The sequence below is a fragment of the Pseudophryne corroboree genome, chromosome 1, assembly GCF_028390025.1.
Source record: "Pseudophryne corroboree isolate aPseCor3 chromosome 1, aPseCor3.hap2, whole genome shotgun sequence".
Taxonomy (NCBI): Eukaryota; Metazoa; Chordata; class Amphibia; order Anura; family Myobatrachidae; genus Pseudophryne; species Pseudophryne corroboree.
The window spans coordinates 353354299-353362265 of NC_086444.1; the positions used below are offsets into that span (position 1 = coordinate 353354299).

The following is a 7967-nucleotide window of genomic DNA, read 5'->3' on the forward strand; positions in this document are numbered from 1 at the left end:
TAGTGCCCCTTACAAATATGTTGCACATTATTAATGCATTTTTACATGACACACATAATGCTCCTTACACATATTCCGAACACTACTGCACAACCATCCTACTCACATACACACAACACTCACACTGCCACTAACACTGTTACCTCCTCCTCTGCTTGAATACAGATGTGTCCTCATAAATCTTGCCTCAATGCTAATGTCGGGCATATATTTTTTTATGAAAATGCATCTTATTTGCATTGCTATGTGGCTAGGATGCACAAGCAGCTTCTGCTGATTAAAATGATATGCAGCATGCTTATATACTGTGGGAGACTGTGGCTGTATCTGCATATGAAATGCTACACACAGAATATAGGCATGCCGCATATCATTTTAATCAGCAAAAGCTGCTGATGCCCCTAGGCATATCAAATGCCCTAGGCATTTGCCTAGTTTGCCTATGCCTATGGCCGGCTCTGACCTTTACCATCATCTCCTCCCTACCCTTGGTATTTTTTCTGCCATCATTGGCTCTGAACTTGTCTGCTGCACCCATCTTCTGAACTATAGTACCATAGACGTGTAGTTTTTGTCTGACATGTATATATTATTGTGTTCCTGTTATGCCTATACAGTACTACACTTTTAAATTTATATGTATTATGCTGCAGACCCCTTATGGTGTCCAATCAATAAAGGATAATATAATAATAATAATAATAATAATAATAATAATAATAAAAAAATTACAGGATTGATATCCTAAAACCTTATGGTAGGTATACCTGGATGCAAATCTGCAAATTTATCCGGAACTCTATTTAGGCATAGAATGTTCATGTGGCTATTATTGGAATAAAATGTACATGGGTTCTACAAAGGATACTTCTGTTGTATTCTAATCTGCCAGTTGCAGATATAGGGAGATGTTTACAGCGATTTTTGCAGTGCTGTTATTATCTTGTGATTCAATTGTACCCCTTTTTTTTTGTCCGAATAATGACCTGTTCTTGGGTGAAAACACCTGCAGTCAAACTTCAATTTAACAATGGAATCTGTCTAATTCAAGAGCTGTACAGTATATGATCCACACATAACTATCTGTCTAATAAAACACATTTACCATAACAAGCTCACAGGTTTACATTAAGCATACCTCCCAACAGTTCCAATTTTTGCAGGACAGTCACATTTTTTGGGCACTGTTCTGCTGTCCCACCCGCGGGCCGCAGTGTCCTGTGGTGGGGCGGGGTGGTTGGGAGGACAGCGTCTATTCACAGAAGACTGAAAGACTGGGGACATGCCTGAAGCTCACACAGTGATGGGCATGCCCCCTCATTGATAAAAATGGGAGGCGTGGCTTGCGGCCATGGCATTCCTGTGAAGCCACCCCCCTTTTGCCTAGCCTGCACTCCCTTTTTGAGCGCGCGTGACTCCGCCGCACACTTTAGTACCATTTCGCTAATTATGAATGTTGGGAGGTACATTAATAAGTCACAAGAATACAGACAGATATGTTTAGGTTGTCTTGACATAATTCCTAAATAACCACGTACAGAATCAGTGTTCATTTTGACAAGGATTTTCTATTTAGTTTTAGTCTTATATGCTTACTTAGAATTGTAGTTGGTAATCGTCACATTTTAGACTCTTTTTTTTTTTTTTGGTTCGTTTTAGTCAAGATTTAGTCAGTGGATCTCAGTTTTAATTTTAATCTAATCTTAGTCAATGTTTTAGTCATAACTTTTGCAAAGAGTTTAATGATACTTTCTCATACGTCCTAGCGGATGCTGGGGTCCACTTCATGACCATGGGGTATAGACGGTTCCGCAGGAGCCATGGGCACTTGAAGACTTTTCAAAGGGTGTGAACTGGCTCCTCCCCCTATGCCCCTCCTCCAGACCTCAGTTTTAGAAATGTGCCCAGACAGACTGGATGCACTTCCAGGGGAGCTCTACTGAGTTTCTCTGAAAAGACTTATGTTAGTTTTTTTATTTTCAGGGAGAACTGCTGGCAACAGTCTCCCTGCTTCGTGGGACTGAGGGGGCAGAAGTAGGAACCAACTTCCTAAAGAGTTTCATGGCTCTGCTTCTGGCTGACAGGACACCATTAGATGCTCACTCCCACAGCACGCTGTTAAATCTGTTACTTATATTTCAATAAGAGTATTTAATGTAACCAGGACACAGGGAGTGTTGCATGCTTCTTTACTGGAGAAGAACAGGAAACTAAAGAACACAGAAATAGATTCATAGACCAACTAATACAAATACAAAATAAGATCCGTTGTAACCTTCCACCAGAACACATATACAGCAATGGGAACTATATACACCACACTCCTCCCAACTTAGATAAATGCAGACGTGAAAATGTTAGCACTAAGCAATGTATACGTTACCCCAGAAGGCTACAAATCAAGCCTTTGAGGTGCCTTATGAACTCTGTCTGGATACCGATGTTTAACTCCTAGAGTGACTGGCTGCTCCACAGAAACCACACTAGAAGGTTCAGGATCAGTTGTTACTAAGGGAACCTCATGCTCAGGTGACTCCATAACAGGTTTGGGAACAGTCTCTGTATCTGACCCAGAGGGGTACATTTCTTCCATAGTGTCAGGAACAGTCTATGTATCAGTTCCAGAGGGGTATACATAAACCCCCACATCACTGGCTTGGCTTTGTCCAACTGTCGACGTACAATCAGTTTGCCTCCCAGCCTCAATGATTTGATCAATGTGGCGACGCCACAATTCTCCTCCAACTTCAATCACATACATCAGAGGGCCGGATTTGGAAGAAACATTTCCCGGTTGCCATTTGTCTCCTCTATAATCACGGACCAGAACCTCTTGGCCAATGTGGAAGAACCGAGTAGGTTTCTGATAAACTGATTGAAACTGTTTGTTATGTACCTTCCGCCTTACATCCGGTTTTATTAAGTCCCACTGAGACCATAAGTTCCGTTGCATAAATAGCACCGCAGGAGGCTGACCGGTAGTGGAGTGCTCAGTCCTACGATATATAAACAAGAAGTTGTCAATCTTGTGTTGCAATGGTAGATGTTCATGGTGCTTGGACTTGATAGCTTTTTTGAATGTTTGGACAAATCTCTCAGCCAAACCGTTAGTGGCTGGATGGTGTGGAGCTGATGTAAAATGTTTAATTCCATTGTCTTGCATGAACTTTTTGAATTCCATGGACACAAACTGTGGCCCATTGTCACTGCACACTTGCTCCGGCAGACCATTTCTAGCAAAGATGGTTCGCAGCACAGCAATTGTTTTCTCAGAAGTAGTGGATTTCATCTTTATTACCTCTGGCCATTTTGAATGAGCGTCCACTGCAATAAGAAACATACAATCCATGAATGGACCAGCAAAGTCAATATGTACCCGCTGCCATGGAGATGAAGGCCATTCCCAGGGGTGTAACGGGGCTAAAGGTGGTGCATTTTGAACTCTTTGACATCCTTCACACCCTTTTGTCAAAGTTCCAATTTGACCATCGATTCCTGGCCACCACACATAGCTTGATTCTTCATTTTTACTGTGCCTAGGTGACCATCATGCAAATTGTCCAAAACTCTGTTTCGCAGTTTAGGTGGTATTACCACTCGTGACCCACACAATAGAGTTCCTTGACAGACAGAAAGCTGATCTCTCCTGCCCGAAAACCCGTAATATTGAGCATCGCCATGTTTAGGCCAACCTTTGAGAGTTAAGTCCATTACTTTTGATAGTACCGGGTTTTTCCTTGTTTCCCGATTGATCGTGGCATTGGTAATAGGTAGCTGTTCCATCAACATATTGTGATACACTTCCAGGGGGTCTCCATCACTGTCCTCCTCACTTTGGGGCAAGGGAGAACGCGATAGACCATCAGCGTTGCCATGTAGTTTTGTTCCTTTAAACTCGATGTCGTATGTATGAGCACCCAGGAATAATGACCAACGTTGAAGCCGAGCTGCAGTCATGGCTGGGACTCCCTTGTGGGGGTTAAAAATTGATACCAGTGGTTGATGATCCGTAATTAATGTAAACCTTTGCCCATACAAAAATTGATGACATTTCTTCACTCCCCATACTAAACTTAAGGCCTCTCGGTCAATTTGCGCATAATTCTTCTCTGCCACTGTCAAAGACCGTGAAGCAAACGCTATTGGCTTCTCGCTACCATCTCTCAGTTGATGTGATAACACTGCTCCAATGCCGTACGGTGACGCATCACACGCCAGCCTGATGGGTAGTTTCGGATCAAAATGAGTAAGGACTTTATCAGATGTAATCAATCTTTTTCTTTCCGAGAATGCTTTCTCAGTCTTTTGTCCACTTTCATCGTGCATTTTTCTGTAGTAGGGCATTTAGCGGGTGTATTACTGTGGAGAGGTCTGGTAAGAACTTGTGATAATAATTAACTAGGCCCATTTAAGATCTCAGTTGTGACACAGACTGTGGCTGGGGTGCTTGTAGTACTGCCTCAATTTTATCATTTGATTTGTGCAGGCCTTCTCTATCAATCACATGTCCACAATATGAAATGCTTTCTTGAAAAATGCACATTTATCTTTATTTACTCTGAGTCCATATTCCTGTAGTCAGGTTAATACTTTTTCCAAATTATTTAAATGGTCCACATCATCTTTGCCTGTTACAATTATATCATCCAGCTAACATTGCGTACCTGGTATTCCTTGTAGGGCTTGATCCATTGCTCTCTGCCATAATGCCGGGGCAGAAGAAAGTCCAAACACAAGACGGTTATATTGTAATAAACCTTTGTGAGTATTGATGGTTAAATATTTCTTAGATGCCTCCTCAATTTCCATTTGCAAGTACGCTTGAGCTAGGTCAATTTTGGAGAGAGCTGCAAAGAAGTCCTCTATTTTAGGCAAAGGATACTGCACAGTCCGTAGTACTGGATTTATTGTCATTTTGAAATCTCCGCAAATACGGATACTTCCCATTTTGTCTTTCTTTACTATCGGAACTATGGCTCTCATTCCGAGTTGTTCGCTCGTTGCCGAGTTTCGCTATATTGCGATTAGTCGCTTACTGCGCATGCGCAAGGTTCGCAGAGCGCATGCGCAAGGTTCGCAGAGCGCATGCGCTTAGTTATTTTACTCAAAAGTTAGGTATTTTACTCACGGCATAACGAGGATTTTTCATCGTTCTGGTGATCGTACTGTGATTGACAGGAAGTGGGTGTTTCTGGGTGGAAACTGGCCGTTTTATGGGAGTGTGCGGAAAAACGCGGGAGTGTCTGAAGAAACGGGGGAGTGTCTGGGCGAACGCTGGGTGTGTTTGTGACGTCAAACCAGGAACGAAACTGACTGAACTGATCGCAATGGCTGAGTAAGTCTGGAGCTACTCAGAAACTGCTAAGAAATTTCTATTCGCAAATCTGCTAATCTTTCGTTCGCAATTCTGCTATGCTAAGATACACTCCCAGAGGGCGGCGGCTTAGCGTGTGCAATGCTGCTAAAAGCAGCTAGCGAGCGAACAACTCGGAATGAGGGCCTATGGGCGTAGCCCATTCACTCCATTCCACTGAGGAGAGTATACCAGAGTCTTCCAGTTTCCGTAGTTCCTCCTCAAACGCTGGTCGGATGGCATAAGGTACTGTGCGAGCTTTACAAAACTTTGGAACGGCATGTGGATCCAACTCTATACTGGCCTTAATGTCCTTTAACGTGCCTATCCCTGGTTGGAAAATGGGTTGTGCGGCAGCTAACAATTTAGAAAGTACCTTAATAGCTGCGTCATTGTTGGATACATCAGATGCAGTAGATTGTAGCCTGTGAATGGAATGCCAGTCAAGTTGGATTTTCCTTATCCATTCGCGGCCCAATAATGCCGGTCCACCAAGTGGAAGTATGTACAAATACAGCTTATGGGTATTGCCTTTGTATTTCACATAAACTTTTATTTTTCCCAATGGGGACACCAATTCACCCATATATGTGCAGAGTGTTACGGATGTTTTCTTTAAAGGAATAGCAGCAAACAGGCGTTTGTAATCACTTGCATTTAGCACTGACAGAGCAGAGCCTGTATCTAATTCCATTTTTAAGTCAATACCTGCTACTTCCAAAGTGACCCAAATCACTTGACGCTCTTTTGCCGTCATAGAGTGCATCTCTAGGCTGCATAACCCTTTTTCTGTACCAGTACTATCAGTAGAGTCTGATTCATTGTTGGCTACTTTATGCACCTGGGATGTTGTATGTTTTCTCCCGGGGACTTTGGATACTTGCGAGCGGTTTGGTGTTTTCCCCGACTGGCACACCCTTTCAATATGGCCTCTTTTCTTACATTTTCTACACACTTTGGCCCTCATTCCGAGTTGTTCGCTCGGTAAAAATCTTCGCATCGCAGCGATTTTCCGCTTAATGCGCATGCGCAATGTCCGCACTGCGACTGCGCCAAGTAAATTTGCTATGCACTTAGTAATTTTACTCACGGCTTTTTCATCGGTCTGGCGATCGTAATGTGATTGACAGGAAATGGGTGTTACTGGGCAGAAACAGGCCGTTTTATGGGCGTGTGGGAAAAAACGCTACCGTTTCCGGAAAAAACGCAGGAGTGGCCGGAGAAACGGAGGAGTGTCTGGGCGAACGCTGGGAGTGTTTGTGACGTCAAACCAGGAACGACAAGCACTGAACTGATCGCAGATGCCGAGTAAGTCTGAAGCTACTCAGAAACTGCTACGAGGTGTGTAATCGCAATATTGCGAATACTTCGTTCGCAATTTTAAGATGCTAAGATTCACTCCCAGTAGGCGGCGGCTTAGCGTGAGCAACTCTGCTAAAATCGCCTTGCGAGCGAACAACTCGGAATGACCTCCTTTGTCTTTAAACCAGCACTGACTCGCATCATGTGAGGACTTCCCACAGCAAACACAGGACTGTCTCTGATACCAATAAACTGGATTGGGAGTACATTCTGGTGCCTTTTGCTGCAATTCTGATGCATCCCTGGTTGCAGTCTCCAGTGAAATAGCTATGGACAGTTCTCGCTCTAAGGTCAGGTCAGGCTCAGACAGCAATTTCTTTTGTACACTTTTCATCACACAAACTAAACGGTCTCTTAGAGCATCTGATAACCCTGCTCCAAATGCACAGTGTTCAGATAACTTCCTCAGCTCTGCAATGTATTTAGAAATACTTTCACTTTCAGATTGATTCCTTCTGTGAAACCTGAATCTTTCAGCAATCACTAATGGTTTAGGGTTTAAGTGCTTTTGTAAAATGTCCACAATGTCAGTAAAGGACTTGTTGGCTGGCTTCTCAGGTGCTATTAAACTCCTCAGCAGACTGTATGTTTGGGCACCCATTACACGGAGTAAAACTGGAACCTTCTTGTCACCTTCCACTGCATGAACAACACGCATGAACAACACAATACAACTCCACTCTCTCAATATATGTAGCCCAGTCCTCTTTAGTACCATCAAATGCAGCTACTGTGCCAATATATCCTGACATTTTTTCTTTATACTTAGTCCTCCCTTCCTTTGAAAATGAAGATATAACTCACGTGCTCCTTTTATTCAAGTTAGGTGCTGCTGGCAGTCTGAATGAGTTGTTCCTGTTTGCACCCCACAATTGTGCTGTGTCAGCCCACTGGTGCTCCACTGATACCTGGAGCCATGCTGAAGAACAGTTTAATCCTCGTCACCAGTGTTAAATCTGTTACTTCTTATATTTCAATTAGAGTATTTAATGTAACCAGGACACAGGGAGTGTTGCATGCTTCTTTACTGGAGAAGAACAGGAAACTAAAGAACACAGAAATAGATTCATACACCAACTAATACAAATACAAAATAAGATCCGTTGTAACCTTCCACCAGAACACATATACATCAATGGGAACTATATACACCACACATGCCGTCACCACCCTCACAGAGCCAGAAGTCAGAAGACAGGAGAGTGTAAGAAGATAGATCTTCAATCAACATAGTGACAGTACCACGCGGCTG

The 7967-nt window shown here is 43.1% G+C and overlaps 1 pseudogene; it reads right to left on the reverse strand.

The window, feature by feature from the left end:
* Nucleotides 1-2188: 2188 nt before the first annotated feature.
* LOC135070309 (uncharacterized protein K02A2.6-like) lies at nucleotides 2189-6731 on the reverse strand (annotated as a pseudogene).
* Nucleotides 6732-7967: the final 1236 nt, after the last annotated feature.